We start from the raw sequence: 22,549 nt of genomic DNA on the forward strand, positions 1-22,549 counted from the left end.
CCAGCTGTAGCAAACCAGCTGGAACTCCAGCCTGAGTTATGCCCTGTGTGCCCTACGTGATGAGGTGGATTTACACATGTTGGGAATTGCCACGTTTTTTGCTGTCCTTTCCCAGGGCTTTCTCATTTGATCAGAATAAAGAAAAGAAAAAAAAAAGTAAAAGCCTAAGACAGAAAGTGGAGCCAATTTTTTTCTACAAGATGACATCCTATATTTTGCCTTAATCACCGCTAAACCACAGTCAGAACTCAGCCTATACAAGAAAAGCCTCATGGGGGGAAGAAAAATCAAACAGCCTTTTCTCTAGGTACACAACATGGCATCAAGTCTGCAGAACAACCCTCTGATGACCCATGTCAGACTTCGACTCGAGAGACAAGCCTCAGCTGTAAAAACCATTCCAGAGGTGTTGAAGTGAAGAAGAGGCACCACAAATAGGTCAAACACCAATCCGAATGTTAACAATGTGTAAATGTCTATGCAAATGCACTCGTCATCAGTACTGCCTACAGCAGTGGGACAAAATGAAGATGTGCATGGCAAAAACACACAAAGGAAATAACGAGCTGGTGACAATGTGGAAGACTCTCACGCAACAGCCATCTCCACACCTCTTAAGGATGGGATTAAACCCTGATTTTACAGCACTGATTTTTCCCTTTGTGAGCCTGTGGTCAGCAGCAAGACCCCCAGCCCAGGCAGGAGGATGTGTGACGGGTGTTACTGCAGACTGGCTGACAGGTCAGACACCTCTGGATTACTTCTTGGTACCTTCTGCAGGTGGCCTTGTAAGGGAAACAGTGCCAACTGCTCTAACTGAACTCCTGCACCATTTACTGGATTGGTCTTTGTTGTCTGTGCAGGTGGATGTGGAACAGTTTTACCAATACAGGAACATTACCCAAAGAATATCCCTTTAAAATCCTCTACATACGAAGGCGACTATTGGTTTTAATGGACAGAGATATAGGTGATTATGTCAGCACCACTATTAGACATAACTTCAGAAACAGCAGAAAGTCTAAGTTTTTATGGTGGAGAAAATAACAATAAACATGAAACCCCGGTACTACAGCCTATAAATAGGAATTGTTCTCCTTGAATATCAAAGCTCTAGAGCAGGTGACAAACATCATCTCTCCAATCCACAGATTTATAGCAGATGGCAAACAAAAGAGTTACTACCCAGAGTTACCACAGATTAGCACAAGAACCTGCGTGAGTACTCCCACCTGTGGCAAATGTGGGTACAATCCATCAGATACACCCTGGTGCAGTTCCACTTGTTGCTGTCAAGCAGCCCACAGTAACTCGTTAAATCACAAAACCTCAGTCGTGGGTATGAGCCCAAAGCTCTGGCCCAGAGTGCTGCTTCTGTTGTGGGGGAGTTGTGCGTGAACGTACCCAAACAAGTTTTAATCTGCTCACTGGGTAACACCAGCAGTTAACCATCTTACCCAAATCCTTGCCTGAGTTCTAGTTTATGGTAGCTGACCTCACAAATTCTGACCCCTGCAAATCCTGCAGGCATGGGAGTGCGAGGAGTACAGATGAACTCTCAGCTTCTGCGAAAGAGCAATTAACTAATCATTGCTCAGGTTTATTAAATGCTTTGGAAACCACAAAGTCTGAAAACTATCCTTCCCTATTGCTCAAGATTACTGCTCTGGCAATGAAATTCTTTGCTCTGCCACTATCAAAGCACTAAAATACATTATACCTCATTAACAGAGATGAGAAACAGAGCTGTAAAAGAAATATTCAAACAGATCTGATTGCATTTGAACTACTTGGAGGAAAAACAAACAAACAAACAAACAAACAAAAAACACCACAGTTCTGTAGCCTCTCTCCATCACCAAAATATATTAAAATATTTTCCACACAGCATCCACCATATTCAAGCACCGAAGGCTATCACTAATAAAAAGAAAAAATAAGGAAAATCACCAAAAGAGCTACCAGGCTATATAAATTAGTAGTAGAATAATTTCTTTAAATGATTGCCCACTAATGATAGCTTTCAGGAGATAAAGCACTAAGTCAGTGCCAGCTAACATGATATCTCCTCTATCTAGGCGACTGGAACAATCACACCATTCATGATAATGACAATATAAACAACTTCATGTCTCTAGACTTAATATTCCCTATAGTAAGAAATGGTACTTTTATTCCACTTGCAGCAAGGTTGAAAGCATATGCAAGGTATATCTGTGCTCTTGGTTTTACCCGTCCAAAAAAATAAAAAACAATATGCAATATTTTACATGATTTTGACAGATAACAGACCACATAATTTCATGATCATGTGATGAGCAAATCTGTGTCACATTTGGGAACTCATGAGGCTAGGCAGCTGTGGGCATCCCTATCTTGCAGGAACCATATATGCATAAAAGATAATTACAGCTTTCATTTATTTAAGTTTCTATCCATTTTTCTGTCAGGAAACCTTGAAAATGTAAATGAAAAAGCAGTAGATGGCTTGCTAGCTTTGTGAAAGGATTGAGAGCAAGGTTAAGTTTCAAGAGAAAGTTGGAAGTGAGAAACCTGAAAATACACATTCCCTTCCAAACACCTTGATTAAACTTGAGGTGTATCAGAAACCTAAGCACAAGCCCCAACCCTCCCTGACCAGACTACGGAAGAGATCAAAGTGGGGAGCTCCTTAGCTGGCTAAATGGGAACAAGTGCACCTATGCTTAGCTGGAGATCAAGGAGCCTGTGCTTCATGGGGATGAGAGTGGCACTTAGCACTCTTATTTTAGCAGCAAGGATCAGACAAGCTGTTGTCTTCATGCCCATCCTGATCTCATTTACACTATTTCTCATGGCTTATCCTCCACCTCCTTGAAGAGTTGCTTTATTTTCTTAACACCATCCAGACAGAGAAATATTTCCCTTTTGTCTTCATATTTGTGTGTCATGGAGAAAAGCAGGGGAGAATGACATCTTCAAGTACATAAAGTGATGTTATAAAAAGAACAAGAATCAATTATTCCCCTTAATTAACGAGGACAGAAGAGGAAGTAATGAACTTAAGCAGCATCAGGGGAAATTTAGGTCAAATACAGTTCCTCTGTGAATTTCCACAGAGTAAGAAGCAGAGTTAGGCAAATGAACAAACCGTCAAGGGAAGTTAGAGTCCTCATCAGTAGTATATAGTCAAGGTTAGAAACCTCCCTGGAGGACAACCAAGGACTAAATGAAGCCATTCCTATTCCCTCAGTGGAAGAACGGACAAGAGATTAAACTCAAGCCCTCTTTGAACAATAACAAGTCTCCTTTCCTGTTTTGTTTTTCCTTCCTCCTTATTAACATCTTCCCCTATTTTTCATGTTGCATGAAGCGTTCTGCATCGGATAGCTAATGTTCTTTCAGAAATCCAAATGGAAAGGTCAAAATATTTGTATAAAAAGTATTTATTTTCCAAGCCCCCATGGCTTTCTGTCATGTCAGGACTTCTAATAGCAAAGCCATCCCAAGATCTACAACAGCTGCTCTTTACCAAGGCACAATTCATGTTTCAAGAGACAAGCACAAGACAACAAGCTATTCTAGTAGTTTTTTGGTAAAAGAATATTTCATTCTCCTTGTCCTTTTTTATTCATATAACTAAGAGAATATGTTAACCAGGCAACATAAATATGAAAGAAATTTTTTCTTCCCAAATTGAATCCTTGTTTGTGAAAGTCCAGACATTCTATTTGTAACTTTTTCATTTGTGAGTACAGTTGAGTAAACCAAAGTGAACTTGATGGAAATAAAGTCCCTACTTTTCATTTTAGTTTCTATTAAAAATTATAAGGAGTTCTTATCTCTGTTGCTGCTTCACACTTAAAGATAAACTAAAGAAACGCCACCCTAACATTTAAAAGCAAAAGCACTAGGAATTACTCTCAGAAAAGAGAAAAATAAAAAAGGATTCCTTTCAATTTTAGGCATTGCACTTGCATGTATGTTCCATCTGGCTTTCACTTATGAGTTAAAAAACTTATGTTTAAAATATTTGATAATGAAAAACATTTCCACACAAGACAAATACCAAAAAAAAAAAAAAAAGGAGAATTTTGCAGATTCCTTGCAAATTTTGAACATTTTCTCCCACATTCTCACTTAAAGAGGCTTTTTACATATGCACACATACAGAGGTAAAGGCATGCAAGGAAACAGCTTATTTTCTTTTGGAAAATAAGCCACCAAAGGAAGAAAATGACCACTAATCCTTGTAATCATTGTTTCAAATTTAGTATTCAAAACACCCTACTGGCATTTCTTAAGATGTCAAGCACATTTCAGCATTTTGCGGAATGAAGGGTATAAAATTAACTGGACTTGCATCAAGTTTTCCAGATTTCTACTGGAACTACTATTCAAACCAATGTAAAGAATGATTCACTTCACCATAATCTGCATGCCCTCTGCAGTCAGTCTGAGCTATGGCCATCTTGCTCACAATACGCCTCACTTTGAGAGAGGTTGCACCATGCAGATCTCTCAATCCCCCTCCTACCTACAAGATGGAATCTAGGCAGCAAGTAGAATCTCTGAGATTTCTGAAGTTATCTAGGAAAAATTTCTTTTTTCTTCAAGTTCCAAATGACTTTTGCACATCACAGCTCTAAATCCCATATGCACAATTTGAGAGGAGCTCACTTGTCCTAGGGAGTTTACTACCTTAACAGACAGGTGAATAAAGATGAAGAAATACAGAGTGATGGGTGCAATTCAAAGAAATTAAATCAGAACAATGATGATGTGGCAAGTTGTCCCCTCAGTCCAGTGTCTTCTACCTAAGAGCAAACCAACTAACATCACAAAGATGCTTAAATCCTTCTTCCTTCCATTCTGAAATCCACAGGTCTAAATGTTAAGGATATATTAAATGTATCCTGTTGGGTTAACCTACTGCATAATCTACAGTTATACAGTTGTGATCACAGCTATTTTATTAGCAGTTATTTCCCTTCTCACTTTAATTTAGCTAGAGAAAAGAACAGCATAGGGACAGAAATCCACTAACAATGGGACATACCCATACTAACACAGAGCACGGTGAAACTCTCCCTGACACATTTTCACTGTTATTGTGTCAATGTCATCCAGGTTAGGTTATCCATCAGTCCATCTAAGATGAAGTTATGTGCTCGACTGGAGCACAGATATACCTAGGCAGATATATCCGCATCTTACCTTCATTAGCACAAGACTACAAAACCAGCTTAATGACAGAAATAGAATAGGATTCTGTCACAGTAGCTCACCTCACTGCTGGAGGTGAAGTTAAACACACCAAATAAATGTACATTGAAAATAAATAAAGATCAAGACAGGTGAAGAGATGGTGACATGACTTTGAATACAACACTTCATTCACTCCATTGCAATACTTTACTTTTAGAATATCTTGCATTCAGCAAGAACGCAAACAAAAAATAAGCACCAAAACCAGATTCAGTACAAACTCATCAAGTACTGGACAATCTATTGCCTAGTAAATGCCACAGGGTCATGTACATGATTGGTACACCACACAAAGAAAGGCTACTCTACTATATCTCACTTTTCCCTATGGACAAAACTTGTAAAAGTGGGGAGACATTTTATGATGTGTGTGACAGCTCTTTTCCTGTTCTGGTACTGTAAAAATCCATGTCCATATCTGGTCGGGCAGAGGAGCTATAATCACAGACTTCTATAAAGTCTGGGAAAATAATAGGAACCATATCCCCAGATCTCTGAAGTACATTTGAAAGTCTAAGTCTAAATTCCTGAACATTTTTAATATGCTATTGTATTCTAACCAGCTACTTTATTCCAGTAAGAGTTGCCTTTCTTCTTACAGATGACTCCCAAACTAACTTATATTGTTTCAATAAGGCACTCTGTGCAAACTTTCGATGTTTTTGTTCAGCTTTGTTTCCCTTAAGATTATTTCAATTTTTTCTTCTGGAAATTGTCAGTATTTGTTATAATTTTCTAAAAACAAAATACCCCAGTTCATTCCAGCTAATTCCTTCAAATATTCCCCCAAAGCATATTCTTTCAGCTGCAACATTGATAGGAGCTGCCATAGAAAACATGTGGTTAATAATAAACAGCTCACAAGGTTGCAGGCTGTTTTTAGTTGTCTTGTATTACAAAACATAAGCTCCAGCAAGACTTAATATAACAGTCATTCCCCAGAAACAACACAATTTAACACTGTTTAGACTGCTGTGGATACAAGACTCTTGATGCCTCCTCCCATCAATTTAAATGTTATTTTCCTCCCTGTTCACAGATCTTCTCTCTGGAAATCACTCAACAATATAGTTAGACTGAATTGCTTTAAAAGTCTAAACACGGACTCAAGTAGAAGAAAGACAGTGGTAAAGACTACCTTCAGGGTCCTTTTTATTTACCTGTTGTTGGAAAAGAAGCTTAAGTTCTGGGGTTCATTAAGTAATGCTCTGTTACATAAAAAAAATGCTATCAATCTGTTTTAAAAGAAAAAAATAAAGATTATATATATATATATATAAAGTCACAGGAGTCCTATTGGTGGACAACTTCAGAATTTTGGTTTCGTCTTTCTCATGAAACTTGGGGAACCATGGTGAGATGAAAAATGACAATTCCAAGTGCAGTAAAAGGGATCCACCAGGCAGGCAGAGCTCTCTTTGCCTCCCAGTTTATGAGTTTAGGAACCGAGAATATGAGTCAAAGAGCCCAGGTAAAAAAAAAAACCTCACCAAGAGGAAGATTTTCCCAATGTTCACATTAGAAAGAGTTAGCTTGATAAAATACAAATTAGAAAGCCACCGGGAAGCTCTGTGCTGAAGGCTTTATGTGGTCAGGAAAGGAACTAGCAATCATGTGCACTAAATGACACTGTATTATCCATTTTGGTTAGCAGTGTGCAGAGGGCAAAGAGTTTTGAAAAAGGATGAAAAATAGGAAATTTAAAGTAAATCTAAGCAAAGACAGGCCAAAGAGGAAAGGGATGGAATGTAACCAGGGATGGAAGGAGATCCTCTAGGGAGAAAAAAGAATCAGCACAGAGAATTGAAAACCATTCTAAGTCAGAGGATGGAGAAGTACCAATAGGAGAAATAGCCGGAGAAAATCCATGTTGACAGCAACAGATCTCCCTGTCAGTCACAGAGGAGAAGCGTTGCCCTGCGAAAAGCCAATTTAGGCATCAGGAAGTGTCAGAAGTGTCAGGTGGGATCAAATTGCCCAAAGGAGTTTGAAAATAAAGGTGAAGGGATGAGCAGGCTGGACTGGCCCGGTCATTGTAATAAATGCTGTACTACCAAGAAAGAAATCCAAGTGTATTTCTGTGCCAGTTATCGCTTTCTTAGAACAAAAGGGGAAATGTGCAGAGGAAGAAGGGATCACTGAAGCTCTGAAAACAGGAACAAAGTGCTACATCTGCACAAATTGTAAGTAGTAACAAGTCATCACCTGTCCAGAAAATTTTAATCATTTCAGAGTGCTTTCATGTGGAAACACATGCCAGGGAAAAAGATTCCAGGGCCTAACTCTGCTCTGAAATAATTAGGATGACTGGGAACTTTAGCACCTTCCTATAATTGTGTGAATTCAACTATAAACCACACAAGAGGAACAGATTATTATAATTTTAAATTAATTTGCAGTATTTTTCTCATGATGATGTCACAACTGGTGGTCACGGAGACTATTATGACACCAAAAAAAGATCAGCTCATGATGTCCAAAAGTGGGAGTTGAGTGAACTTTTTTGAAGGCAAATCAAAAAGTCAGTTTGGGGCAAATATTCCTAGTACTTAAAGTGTGATTTGTACCCCAAGTTTTATTTCGAGATTTTGGGTGATGCTATATAGCAAAGGAGCCTAGTTTTCTTTGAGAGACCCAGCCCGGGTGCGAGGTGTGTTACAGCTCAGGTAGGACATAGTTAACCAGCCCTGCCAAGAGGCTGAAGATTTGTTCCAAGTCAGGACATTGTGCTAACACAGCCACATTTCCATTACTTGCCACAACTCATTCAAAGCCAGGCAAGCTTGGCCTCTCTTAGAGGCACGGGCCTTTAAGTCAAGCTCAGGCATGACTTTAAGGCAAGCAAAGAATTAGTCTGCCCAAAGGACAAAATATTCTGTGAAGCTTTTCAAAGGAGGCAGCAAACATATATAAACATTTGAATTTGCAGCTTAATTAATTCATATAGTATGCAGGAAAACTGCTGTTTGGAAACCTCAGACTGAAGGCTTAACTTTTCAAACGGTTATTGCAGGAGAATGATAATAACCCCTTCTAAACCAATAGAGCTATGTAGCTGAAGATACTTCCATATTTTAGATATAATAATATGTTATAGTTTTATACACATCTCTCCAGCTTTACTTCAACTACAGTTAAAATAATTGGTTCAACCTGCTCTGTTTTAAAGCCTCCTGTCTACAAATTCCTCCCTATATTCCACACTTGTTATTTTAATAGACTCTGCAACACATCCTGTCTTCACCTCACTTGTTTTCTGTCATAAGTTTGTGTAAGCAATAACAAACAGTTGCATTTTCATTCTTAGAATTAAAAATATTTATTGCAAAACATATGGTTCATCTGCCTCGAACAAAAAAGTCCAGACTTTTCAAATTATAAATCAACATCATTGTTCCACTTCTAATCAATGCCACAATAAGCCTAAATGTTCACATATGCAGTCCTGTAACACACAACCCAGTGTCAACTTACCGAAACAAACTCAAAATTTCTCAGCAGTTTCAAAACTGGTGACACTAAAAGTTCAAACTTTTTTTTTTTTTTTCCTGGTTTGTGGGGTTCTGTCTAGATTTGATTTTGGCTCCTGTTTCAAAAACAATTTTTCATATAGAAAATTCAATTCCTAGTGAAGTGACATTCCTTCTGCTGGAGTGGAAAACATGTTGTCTATCTCACCTTCACTAAGATCGTTATAAATTATAAATTTGTGCTATAAAGTAAAAGGAAGAAAAACTATCAAAAGATGAACACCGATAAAACTTACTTTAACTCAGGTTTAAATTGTAGCTTTTAAATTCACAGTTTGTCCTAAGAACAATATAAAATATTTAAAATGCACTTAGTACTACCATCAGATCAGAAAAGAGCAACAAAACACTCTACCAGGCAACATAACCCCCATTAATATTTTTTCCCCTGATTTTAAAGACACATTTCGTATCACTCAGTGGATGTAGAAACAGTGATGGAAAGTACTGTCATTCTGCCAAAAGAACATACAGAACAAGACAAGTGAGAGCAATTAAATTTCTGATCAGTATAATAATTTAACTGCAGATCTGGAGACTATAATCATCTGGAACATTTGAGCATTATGAAATATTACAAGGGCAATGTTCCATAAAGTATCATACATGGCTTATCACATGAAGGCACCTCACCTGACGGTGTGTAGTGGCTCTGCCATTCCCCTGGAGATGTTATATGTTCTAACAGTAAAGACCACGAAAAATTAGAGGGATTGCAGACCAGATAAAGAATTGTGTGTGCATCCATTCAGAGCAATGTGGAGAAAATTCCCAAACACAGGGCTGTCATTATCACAGGCTTCCTTTACTAGGGTCATACCTTTAGTGCCAGGACAGTTGACATATCAAAGGAAAAAGTAATATGATACTTCAAGTAATTCTTTGTGTCAGTCACATACAGAGCACACTAGCATCTTGGCCTCCTTGCTATACACCGAATTTATCATTTATTATGATGTAGGTAAGGTGTCCCTTACACAGTCACTATACGATGTCATACCCCTAACAAATCAAAGATTCAGCATAGTATTCAAGAACACCCACAAAAGCCCATCCTGTGAGAACTAAAAAGGACCTATTTATCGACATTCCACTATGCCATGGATCTTTCTGCTTGCAGAAGGGGTAAGTGATTATTTCATCAGCTGAGAGAGAAAAAGCAGGGCTACTTGCTAATGCATCAGGTGGAGATGCTTTATCGCAGCCATTCTGAGGCAAATAATTTGGGGTGACATTCATCTCACTTCATTTTAGCAGTCTAAAAGTCAGGTGTGTAATCTAATCTACTCATTTAGTTCCACTTAAAAGTCAGTGAAGAAAAACAGACCCCTCCAGCAGACTGGGGAACAAGCAGGCCCTCACTACATCCTAAAGCATCTGGATGGATTGTCCTCCACAGGCTACTTCACCTGTTAAATTGCTAGTTGGACTCAACTTGCCTACCTCTAACAGAATCACATTTTTGAAGGCATTTTGAAGGTACCCCATGCTCTCATGGGAGTCCCACTGGCTAAGCCTTTGCTGTTTGATCCGAGAGGAACAAAGGAAATCAAGGGACCCAAATTTCTTTTCAAAATTTACACATGCTCACTCTGTGCATTGACCATCCACCAGCAGGATGAAGTCAATTGCTCTGCCACTTCCCAAAGGCACTTGTGCAAGGATACGACCGCTGGAGTCTCCAGCTTACACGTGAAAGCCCGCTGGGTACATACACAGTCAACAAGGATGGCTAGAACCGCGATCACATGTTGCTGGGTATTTTGGGGTTCACTCACACCACCACACACAATCAAGCACACGTGACATGATTTGACAGCTGAGCCGTGTAACTACCCCGTGCCTGCCACGGCCCGCTCCAGCAGGGAGGTGAAACCCATGGACTGAAACCACCACCTCACGAGTGGGCAGTAGGCAGAGCTCACAAGCAGCCGGTTAAGGGAGCTCAGCAGTGGTAAGTGGATTAGCTGCCCAGCCACCTGTCAAGCTGTGGAAACCAAACTTCTCAGGAGCATCTGGCCATACTGGTGGCTTCCGATTGGTTTTCAAGACAGCAACGCTGCTACAGCATGGAGACAGCTCATAGCTTGAGCTTGAGAGTTTTGGGGTTTGGGGCAGGAGAGCTAACTAGGCGTGCCACAAAGCAAGTGGATATCCCTCATTTTGATCTATTGTGGGGAACAGCTTTTCAAATTAAATAGCATTTTTTGAAGCTTGGATACTTCCAAGTCACAAAAACAGTTCCTCCAAGCTTGTGTGGACAAAACTTCACACTTCTGGCAAAATCTGGTGGATGTTCTTCTGCTATATTATAACCTACATGCACCCCAATCCAAACTCCAGCGGAAGGCAGCATCTCACTACATTTTTCATCTTAATATTGTGTGACAAACCTGCTTATCTTGACTTCTGAATAACAATGCTTATTCCAAATTAAAAAATAAAAAATAAAAAATTACTGTCACTACAATTTACATTTAACAGTGTCTTTCTTGGCTAGCACTGGGAAAATACTGCCAGGAGAATTCACAAACATTAATTTGACTAAGAGCATACATTTGCTTTGACAGCATTCACCAGGGTTGCTGTTTGCCTGGCATGAATATTCATTCCATTTTATTTTTCCTTTGTGAAGTTGCTTGTAGGAAAGCTATACCTGGACAAACAAATAGAAAGGTTCGTGAAAGAATGCTTCACATGGTCATGAAGCCTCTCATGTCCTCCCTGCTTTCAAAAGATTCAGACATTACATCAGCAAATACAAACAATCCCACATGACAAAAATAAAGATTATTGAGTAGATACACAAGCTTGTAGGAGAAAATAGAATAATAACCACCCTCATAAAGGCCTTTTTAGCCACTTGTCTGAAAAGGCTTTAAAATAAAGTTCCAATCTGCTTTAGTTAAGCACAAATTATTGGACTCAGTATGGGAGAAATTAGATGAATTCCTACCATATCTGCATCATAAAAGAGATTAGAGTAGATGATCTAATAGTCCCTTCTGGCCTGAAACCCTATGAATAAAAAGAAAAGCTGCTGCACTCTCCACATTTTCAGCAAATATAGCAAATAACCCATAGAAAATGGGTTATTTTTCCCTCCTTCAAAAGCCCAGTAAAAGAGAACATTTAGGTTTCTCGAGTCCCACTGTAAAACTCTCCATATATAAGCATAATCTTCCAAAGATAGAAAAAGAAAAAAAGAACCAAAAAGGCACTCACACAAAGCATTTGCTGAGCAATTTTGAATAATGAACAAATTAGAGAGGAAAAAACCTGTTTGTGGATAATTCATGAACAGAAAGGAGGATGACATTGATCAAATAAATTATTCGCTGTAAATAGTTCATTCAGCTCTGGCTTCAACACACGTTACCAATTAAATCAAACAGAGCCCAATCCCACAGCAATTATTTAGGAAGTACAATCTGGCCACTTGAAAGCAACTCCAGATTGCTTAAACTGTTCCTTTTATTTTTTCCCCCTATTTTGTCAATATGCGATTTTTCCCTCTCTTTGAGTCAGACCACTCTTGCCTACCTGCAATACCACTCCACATTTTTCAGCTCTCTTAGCATATTTCCAAGTTTGTAAAGACTAATGTTTTTCCAGCTACAACTGACCTTAGTCAAATTTTTCTCATTCTTCATCAGTATTTGTTGTGGGAAGCAGGTCTCAGCAGATAAAGATCTTGACACTATAGGTAAAAAAAATAATTTCCAATTTCTTGTTTAGCTTTGTTTATTTTTTCCTAAAATGACTGGTTGTACATATAGATTCATATCCTGTAAACTAGGCCTGCTTTCTTCTTCACGATTCAAGCATTTCTCTTATTAGTTTTGGGTTTCATTTCATTGAGCCCAATAAATTCTAAATAGTAATTTCTGCTAGATTCATTTCAGTCTTCAAGATAAAGACTGATTAATTCACAGCCTTGACCTGCTGCTCTTTGTCCCACATCCTATTACATATGCTCTGTAGCTCAGGCCTCCTCTCCACAAGCACAATTCATCTGTTTTTCAGTCACCTGTCAATAAGCACGAGCTATTTCCCTTCTTATCCTTTACGTATTGTTAAAATGGGATGGCAACCATTGCAATCTAGACTCGAGAATATCAGCATGAAAGACTTCACAGCATCAGGCATGAGCCAGCTTTGGTTTGTCAGCAAAAACACGCAGTCCCTGTGTACATTCATCCCACTAAAGTGAGGCCTACATGTCAGCAAAGCTCTGCAAAATACTGAAAACTTGGGTCAGTCTCTAGGACAAGTTATGCCCTAATTTAAGCATTAAAGACCTCCACCAGGAAAGCATTTTACACCTGTATGGATCCCACCTGATCATCACAGGGTTCCCTTGAGGTGCTTAGGGTTCCCTTCAGACACACAGGCAGACTTCATACTGTAAACCGCTACCAAAATACATGAAATACTAAAAAGTCAGCACTTCAGACACCTGGAAGATTCCGGTTCAGTTCTGGTTTGTCATGTTAGTCACTTATGACAACATCTATATTGTTCTGGTGGTTCGTGGCTCAAGGCCAGCTCCTTGACCATACATAAAGCCTCCACAAAAGTTCGGATGAGTTGAGGCCCAGGAGCAGCCCCAGGCACAAATGTTGTTCATACCATCACCCTGCCCACGGTGGACAGCAAGGAAAGATGGAAAATTGAAGATACTTGTCTTTAAGACCTCAGCAACAGTCAACAAAGGCAAATCTAGTTATCAGTTCTGTTAGCACATGACAGGGTAACAGCCTCAGAATGCAAAAGTCATGCACGAGTGTGTATCTTCCTCTAGAAAAGACATTTCTTAGCCCAAACTAGGCAGTCTGTCAGCCTTATCAGTACTGAAATAAAAGATCTCTCCTTTATTTACCTTTTGCTGTATCAAAAAGGTAGCTTATGTGGACATACATATGGACACTGATCTCAGGATATGGTTTTATCATCTATTTGGATAGCTTGCATATCTCTTTGCTCTATCATTCTGTAAGGATAAGGAAAACATAGCTGAGTAACTTTTACCATGAATCCTCATAAGTGTTTCATAAAAGCGTTAAAGTGTTTTATATGGTTTTATAAAACCATAGAATGGTTTGTGTGAGAAGGGACCTTAAAGACCACCTATTTCCAACCCCCCTGCCATGGGCAGAGACACCTCCCACTAGACCAGGTTGCCCAAAGTCCCATCCAACACGGCCTTGAACGCTTCCAGGGATGGGGCATCCACAGCTTTTCACGTTCTGCCAGCTGGGCTTCACAGTCTTGCTGGATATTTCCTAATTCACCTCCCTCCTTTCATCCAGATGCTTAGTCTATCTTTCCTCCTTTCTATTGCGTGTGAATACCCTTCTGTTTGAGGCGTCAATCATCCTGCGATGCAATTGCTTTCGCTCGTGGATGAAGACCTTCTAGGAGAGTTACATTTCTGCATAAGAATGCTGTAACGCAGGCTGTATGACTTGATTTAGGCTAATGGTTGTGCATAAAAATGCCTTTTCTATACCACATCCTATCCCTTTGATCAAATTTTATTCATTGTAATTATATTTGAAAACAAACTTTTAAAGTATTTCTTCTTCTAAGTTCTAATAGAAGTTCATATGTATTTCTTATGTGTGTGTATGCACATAACTTGGAAAATTATTTTCTTTTACTTTGCTTACTAACAGAAAAATCCAGTTTCTCTAGAGGGAACTGAAGATGATTACTATATTAGTTCTAAGACCATTTTCCCTTGCACTACAGCTAGTAAATGATAAGCGGAACAGGAGCTGAGCAGGTGCAATTGCTGTACTGTAGTAATAGCTACACTCCCAGCTAAACAGCGGTACAGATATCAGCCAGGCAAGTGCAATATCCTAACCACAGTAGATTTTCCAGTGAAGATTTGAGGGCTAAAACCTACAGCAGGTCGAGCACCTTACTGTTAGTCCATGAAATTCCTTTAGCACATGTATAACTCAGAAATCAGTGCAACAACTCCCACGCTCAACTCTTTGGTGGGTTCTAGAGAGGGTGACATCCCATTTTCCTGAAATCACAGAATCATCTGGGTTGAAAGAGACCTCCAAGATCACCTAGTCCAACATCTGATCTAACACTAACAAGTCCTCCACTAAACCATATCACTAAGCTCTACATCTAAACATCTTTTAAAGACCTCCAGGGATGGCGACTCAACCACCTCCCTGGGCAGCCCATTCCAATGCCTAACAACCCTTTCTGTAAAGAAGTTCTTCCTAATATCCAACCTAAACCTCCCCTGGCGCAACTTTAGCCCATTCCCCCTCGTCCTGTCACTAGGTATGTGGGAGAATAGACCAACCCCCACCTCGCTACAGCCTCCTTTAAGGTACCTGTAAATGACCACCAGGAGAGGATAAAGGTGGAGGACAGGAGTGAGAAGCTGCCCAGCGTGCAGGGGGGATTTGCACACAGTATTCTTCCAAAGCACAAGTTCTAGCATAACAGAAACAAATGTGCTCATAGGAAGAAATATGCTCAAGGGGGCTCATTCTCAGCACAGAGAGTTGACCCTTATTTCACCATACAAAATTATACCTGAAAGGTTAGCAAGCTTCAATAGCTATATGGTGACAATAAAGATTCCCACGCTTAACACAGTGGAGAAAGTAAGGGCAGTAAAGGAATGAAGAAAATGGGCAGAAAACATGACTGCACTGAGGAGTCAGGCAGAAGCACAGCAAACACGCTTGAGAGGACAAGGTTAGGAGCCAGCTGTAATCGATTTGCACATAGATAAGGACACAGACAAGTGCCTTGATAGTGCAGGCTGAAAGGTCAGAAAGGTGGATCTCAAAGCATATTACTAACTCATTAATTAAGCTCGCTCCATACCCCTGGGAGCTAGGTACTGTAACTTGATATTCATCGCAGAAGTCACTAAACCACAGCACAGAGTGGTTCAGTGACTTTGCTCAAGGTCACCACGTTGGGAACAGAACCCAGGCAGCCTCTGTCCTCCCATCCATCCCCTGTGCTTCTGGGACACAGGAATTCATGTCGTGAATCAAACTGTACTCATGACCACTCCAAGCCACAAAAAAAGTACTCATAAGCAGTATTTTAATGTTCAGCTCCAACAAACATTAAGGCAAAACACCATTTTTAAGCCGTTACTTAGTAAAGAACACATTTCACCTTTCCCCAAACTAGAGGCAGAGTTGTAAGATAAACAGTCACTGGCATCATTTACAAGTGAGACAAATGTTAACATAACTTAATTAAAAGACAGATTCTGTAAGATGTTCAGCATGCTCACAGCCATTGATCTCAGAGGATGAAGCACTAGCACTTGAAGAAAAGTCTCTCATTTGTTCAATGTGAACATACAAAGAAGTTAATAAAATTAATGGCGTTTTTTGTAACAACAAGCTTTTATCATTTCCCAAAGTATGGTATGAAACAAACCTTCTGTTTTATAAGAATGAGATAATAATTAGTTATGTAGCAACCCTTCCAATCAGATCGTTTAGATCAACAGATCCTTTCAACGTTATAATCAAAGTCATGATCAAACACACAAATCCAATTAGACTTCAGCCATGAAGCATGGTTCTTTGAGTACAACGTACTTCAAGGGTAACCTGGACTCACAGGTAAAAGTAACCTAAAGTGACAGAAGCAAAATAAAATGGGATTATATATGATTAATAAACATGGAAATAATTCTGCTGAAATCATCCATTTTCTTCCAGCCCAAGTCTGTTTAATAGTTAAAAAAAAAAAAAAAAAAAAAAAAAGTCAAACCTTATCTGAAGCTTTTTGATCACAGAGAACTAAATTCTCTTTATTGGGCCCCTCTTTTTAGTTATCATTAGAAGTCCTGCAACTTGCTCAGTGCTGTAAAGGAGACATCTGTTGCCTCTAGAAAGGAGAACTGCTCCTGTCCCCAAGAAGAAGGTTGAGTTAGGTTGGGTTTTTGTTTCCTTGTTTGGATGGGGGATAATTATTTTCTGTAATCATTAGAGTTCACATCTCACCCAAATTCCTAGGATTTATTTTTTTTTCCAAATCTCATCCCTGACATTGCAGAAATGCATATTTCTGATGTTTTATGTAAGTGGTCCACACGCAGCATTTTTCTTCTTTAATTTTGTTCTTCTTCCTCCCCAACCATACAGTATAGCAGTAAGTTCTAGAGAACAGCTAGGTAAAATAACGTTTCTCTGCATTGCTTTAAAATGCTGAGCCTTAGTTTCATGGTACATCTCTTTGTACATAGGTCTTTTCGGGGAGGGATAGTTTAACATTTTTAAAGCAGAACACCCAGAAATAATTTTTCTACTTTACAATACACGTCATTTCAAAGCACTGAAGTTTCATTTTCTCTCCTTCCCAGAAAATAAATAAATAAATAAACGTGTTGATCAAAAACATTAAAATAAATCACAGATTTTGAATAAATTTTTAAGGAAATCTTCAAAAGCCAGCCTTTAGATCCGGTCCCATTTCTAATCTTTCACAGGTTTAAAAAGATGAATGCATTTTTAAGGCACAAGTGAAGCTTACGCCTTAAAAAAAGGACATCCAGTTCTGATGACGAAAGCCAGTATAAATGAATATACTCCAGAAGCTCAGCTGCACCAGAGGACAACACACTTATTCCCGTACTTCTTTTTTGTACAGGAACTCAGACTAGACAAATAGAATGGAACCTCAAACTCAAAAATTACATACATGTATGTTTTCCAGGGCCAAGTAAACTGCCCTTATTCAAGTAATCTTAACAGCAAAAGTAGTCACACAAGCACTCAATTGCTTTTGCAGCATTATATATGTGGCATAAAGCAGTGAATAATTTAGAGAAGAACATTAGGTAAACAGAGTAGTTTCCCAGTTATACCACTATTTCACCAGCTGGGTGTCCTGGAAACCATCACAGGATCTGATAGATAAGCAAAACGGAAGCTAAAAAAAGGACAAAACTATATTTAGGAAATAACGTCTGTTTCTTTGTCAGTAAAGCAACACACATCATGGTTTATCAAAACATGGCAGGATTGACACCCTTTCAATCCTCAAGTCTCAGTATAGCCAATACTTTTTTTTTTTTTTTAATAACCTTATTCGGCAATATTTAAAATACTGTTTCATAACTATTTTTTCAGTAGCCAATTTTCAAAACGTCCCTCCATCACTGCTGGAAAGTAGTTAAATGTTTACTAAATGCTTACTTCAATCTAGTAACATTGAGGCTCCACCTATCTCTAAAAAGACATATGTCTAAGAGTTAAGCACAGGTTTAAAATCCTTTACTAAATCAGGGTTTATATGAAAGGCTGTATCCAACATGAGCAGATGTTCTCTGCACTGAATATACCTGATTTTTTCCCTATACAAATATTTAATACAAAATGCATAGGAAGTAGTCTACCCTAAATAGTGCTGGAATGCAGCCTGTCCTGATGTACCCAACTTGCTTCTATTTTTTCCTTAAAATCGTTATTCAGGCATTCTGCTCTTCTTCAACCAGTTCAAATGCATTAATCAACCTGTCAGATCCACTTCAACACTTTTGCCAGGACTCTTTTGGTCTTAATTTTGGCCTGCAATATTTTTAAAGGTATGCAATACAACATGTAGAGCCTTTTTTAAATCACTGCTGTATTATAGTTTCGTACCTTCCATTGTGTTACAAATAACAGCCCATTAATCACTTCACTCGAGATTATATGTACAATCCTTGTATCTTTTCTCCAATTTATTTGCTAACTGTTTCAGCATTTATTAGCACAGAGTACAAACACAAAAGTGATTTAAAGCATCTATGCAACAGGAGATACCAACATTTCAACTTCTGATTTTGTCCCTAAACAGGGAGAAAAAAGGCAGGGGGAAGAATATGTGTTGCCCCATACTAATGAGTCTGAAAAACTGATCAAAATAAATGGAGTTTTCCTTGTGGGGATGGGAATCAGGTGCCCCTAGGTTTCTCCTGCTGTGGGCCTGACTCCTGGGCCGCTCCATGCATCCCAGAACAGGCGCAGGCAAGAAGCACTGCCTGAGGAGGGAGCAGGAGGAAGAAGGCATGTACTCCTTCCTTGCCCAGGAGAGACTACATGGACCACACTCGCAGCTCCAGGTGGTGGAATGTCCAAGTAGCATTTTTTGTTGTTGTAAAAACAATAGCAAAAATTCTATTCAAATTAAATATAGCACCAAATACAGTATTTTTTTTTTCAAAAAATAAAAATAAAATTTAAAGCTTAGTGAAATGGAACACTATTTTTTTTTTCCACATGGGCGATTTTTACAGTGGAGATTGCAAAGCATTTGTACCACCTAAAAAGCACTCAAAACTCAGGCCAAGATTTTGACCTCACCATGTATTTCCTGATGACCACAAAAACCCCTTCTGCCTTTTAAAATACAGAACAACGAAAAAGCAGGTAAGATCTTCACATTCTCAAGATATTTTGTAAAATCAGAGAAGCCTGCCTAAACACACCTGGGCCAAGGAGGCAATGCACATTAGCATCAGTGCTTGGAGATGCATCTGGGAGCTGGGAACAGGTAGACTTTTACAGGTGACTGATGACATGCAACATCTAGCTTGGGTTGCTCTGCTGTGACTTGAATGCCAGAGCTCAGTACTGAGTACTTTCCTAGCAATAAAAGGCTCCTTGCAGGTGTCTCAGTTTGGTGTCTGGAATACAGGGCACCTAACACTTTATAATCACTCTCAAAAACCTCAGCTTATGGCTCAAGACATCCTCCAGAAAACGCTTTCTGAGGTTCTCAAGTATGACTAACTAAAGGCAGTAGCAGAAGTCTGCGGCAGACTGCACAAGACCTCATACTTGAGTATGAATGCACAGGAGGGCAAAAAGCACGGGGCAATAACCAGAGGGGGGAAGCGACACACAAGCTCATGGATACCGACACCATTGGGCTTACACCAAACCAATTTCCTGGATTAATTCTGGGCTTAAAGAAAACTGACAGCCCAAGAACCAAGCCACAAAGAAAAAAAAAGTTTATGATAAAAGATTTTTTCATTTTGAATCTGACACACCTTTATTTTTTTATTCACTAGCTTACAATATGCCTGCTGTTGCATCTGGACACACTACATTTATATTCATCTTAACCTTTCTTTTACATTCTCACCCTTCATTTCAAATTACATGCTGAATAAACCCTGCATAGCATGAGAACACTGAAAGCACCATCTGAAAGATTTTTTTTCTGTTGTTGGTGGTGGTTTTTGTTTTTTTCTTGCTAAGAGATGTAAAGCATAACATTAAAAATATAAGCCTTCCTGGATGTTACCAAGAGAAGGAATCAATCTTCACTCATGCAGTAGTTAAGGTCAGTTCAGGTAAGGCCACCAAGTCTCCAGAGAAGCAGGTCCTGGATCTCAAGGACAACTTGTTGAGACAGGGTGAAACACTAGTGTCATGCTTCAATAATTCCCAGTTTGATGCATACACTGGCTCAAGGTTTTCTGAGTGCTTTGTAGGGATAACAACATATTTGCCTTTATCCCTTTCCAGAGGCGTACTACAGGCATCCCCTTCCAGTAGCTCTGCAGTGTCCATTTTGACTCTGCTGCCCAGGACAAGCAAGCCACAGGACCACTTCCAACAGCTGTTGCACAGATACTGGCATGAGCCTGCAGCCTGTGGTCAACATGGGAAGATTGGAGTCCTGGTAAGGACCAGCTGATGGGAAGCCAGCGTACGTGAAAGGGCCAGCATGAGTGTTGGACAGTCTGGGAGGTGTCAGCATCATTTACAGTCTGCTTGGCTCCTGCTTATAGGTCAGAAAGACCTGTGAATACAAGGCAAGACACCAGCAAAATTAATAACAACAAACAGATGTTGGCACTGCTTTGAAGGGCTGTCACCATGCTGTTCAGCCAAAGTTTATTTAAGCAAGCTGAGGTAAGTTAATCACAGCGTAAGTGGCCACAGAGTGAGGACTGCTCAACTATCCGGTGGTTTAAGCCCATACAACTGCATTTTCCCTGTTGTCCTGTCCCAGTTTATTAACAGCTAAGCTGTACATGCATGAGGTTTAACAAACCTCTGCGTGACAAGGTGGACAGGTCTGTCAGTATGTGGAGGGAGCCCTTCAAATGGTGTTCGACCTGCAGCCCCTGCCCAGCCACATCACTCTACACTGACCATGTATTTGGGTTCCTGCTGCTCTGTCCTGAAGGTTAGTCTGGCTTAGACTTCACAAAACACACTAGCGCTCAGAGGCTTGCACTGAACCACAGAAGTCTATCAACACAACAACACGAAATGCAGATCCTAATGTGGGCAAAGCAAACTTTAAGCCACACATTTAGCCTGTAGTTTGCTTACTGCCCACACAGCGTTACCAGTCCACACAGCGGATCCCCTTACAGTCACACCTACTCTTCTTTAATCTGGAATTTGTTTTTCATACTTGGTTACACAGATCACAGAAGTACCTGCCTCCTTTTATCCAATTTTCCTTGCACAAAGATGAAAGGAAGTTGTTACGCCATGGATGAAGCGCAATTGGTTTTGGCAAGGGTATTCAGAGGCACAGCAGGACACAAAGGGTGAGGCACGGCTTTCCCGTGGTCTCTACTTACGTGAACTACAGTTATTGGCAATGGCTTGCCTGGTCTAACCCCCAAAAAAGCCCAGAAATTAAAAAATATGAGAATAATTCCAATGTTAATTAGTTGATACATATCCAGGATGTTTTTGTCACCTATATTATCTATACATTAATAGGTTGCTGATGTGACAAATCACTGACAAAGCCGGCGTGTCTACCCATACAAAGCTCCATTTTCCTCATGACACAACAATGAAGTAAATTCAGTCAATCGGGTGATGTTAGTCCTTTCTGTCTGTCATATTAGTTAATCAGCAATCGCAGGATAAATTCTGCAGAACAGAAATACTTTCTAATAAAATTTATTTAATCGCATATAGAGCACTTATATACTTCAAGTTCTGGAGGCTTTGAGTTTTGAAAGTCTTTAATAATTCATGCAGTAAGTAGGGCTTTCTTTTTAATCCAAACAGAAACGTACTAAAAATGTTTCAGAAGCAAATGATAGTATTATCAAACCCAATATGTATTTACTCATTTTTTGAATTATAATACCACTCAAAAGCCCCAGCCGTACCATACTTTGTTAGGGGTTGTGCAATAAAAAAGACGTTCCCTTGACACAATACATGGGAAATAATATTTTCTATGAATGAGAGACAGTCACCAAATTTCACAGAACATATACATTCAGATACCCAAGTTGGCTTTTAAGCATTCAGGTTACGGTGAAATTCTGGCCTGAAGCCAACAACAACAAAAACATAAAAATAATAGTAAGGAAGCTCAACAAAAGAAGGATCTCGTACTTTTTTCTGTCCTAATCCTACTTTTCACTTCATAATACAGCTCTAGAACGTCTTACAAAGGCACCCGGGGTCAGAAGATTAAGGCTGTTGAATTTTCTAAATCATGGAATACACCCCAGAGTTAAGCCACAGGAAAGCATTAAGATGACATCTGCAGAGTCTACAAAGAGACTTCTTGGAACAACAACTGCAACAATTGCCTCTTCAACAGTCTCCCAGCCACGTTAGCGAACAAGGGCAAAACCTTCATCCCCTGACATTTAAAGGAACTTGAACAAAGGCCAGATGAATGTGTAAAACCTAAGTAGTGTACAGTTTGGATCTATCCCACCTGATACACCTCAGTGTACCCTGGTTTAATGCACTTCCATAAAACAGTTAGCAAATCTGATG

At 39.4% G+C, this 22,549-nt stretch overlaps 1 protein-coding gene across 17 annotated transcripts in view; it reads right to left on the reverse strand.

Moving 5' to 3' along the window:
- LOC308188017 (uncharacterized protein) overlaps positions 1 to 22,549 on the reverse strand; it is a 625,739-nt gene that overhangs the window by 490,949 nt on the left and 112,241 nt on the right. Inside the window, exon 4 of one of the 17 annotated variants that reach the window (XR_013945086.1) lies at positions 15,178 to 16,416. The exons of 14 other annotated variants lie outside the window; for them this stretch is intronic. The gene's annotated coding sequence lies outside the window, so the exon portion shown is untranslated. Of the gene's footprint in view, positions 1 to 15,177; positions 16,417 to 20,564; positions 20,583 to 22,549 lie in introns of those variants that run through there. 2 more of the 17 variants (XR_013945087.1, XR_013945088.1) reach the window with 2 other exon arrangements.

The sequence above is a fragment of the Anser brachyrhynchus genome (assembly GCF_964034855.1).
Source record: "Anser brachyrhynchus genome assembly, chromosome: 1".
In the NCBI taxonomy this organism is placed as follows: domain Eukaryota; kingdom Metazoa; phylum Chordata; class Aves; order Anseriformes; family Anatidae; genus Anser; species Anser brachyrhynchus.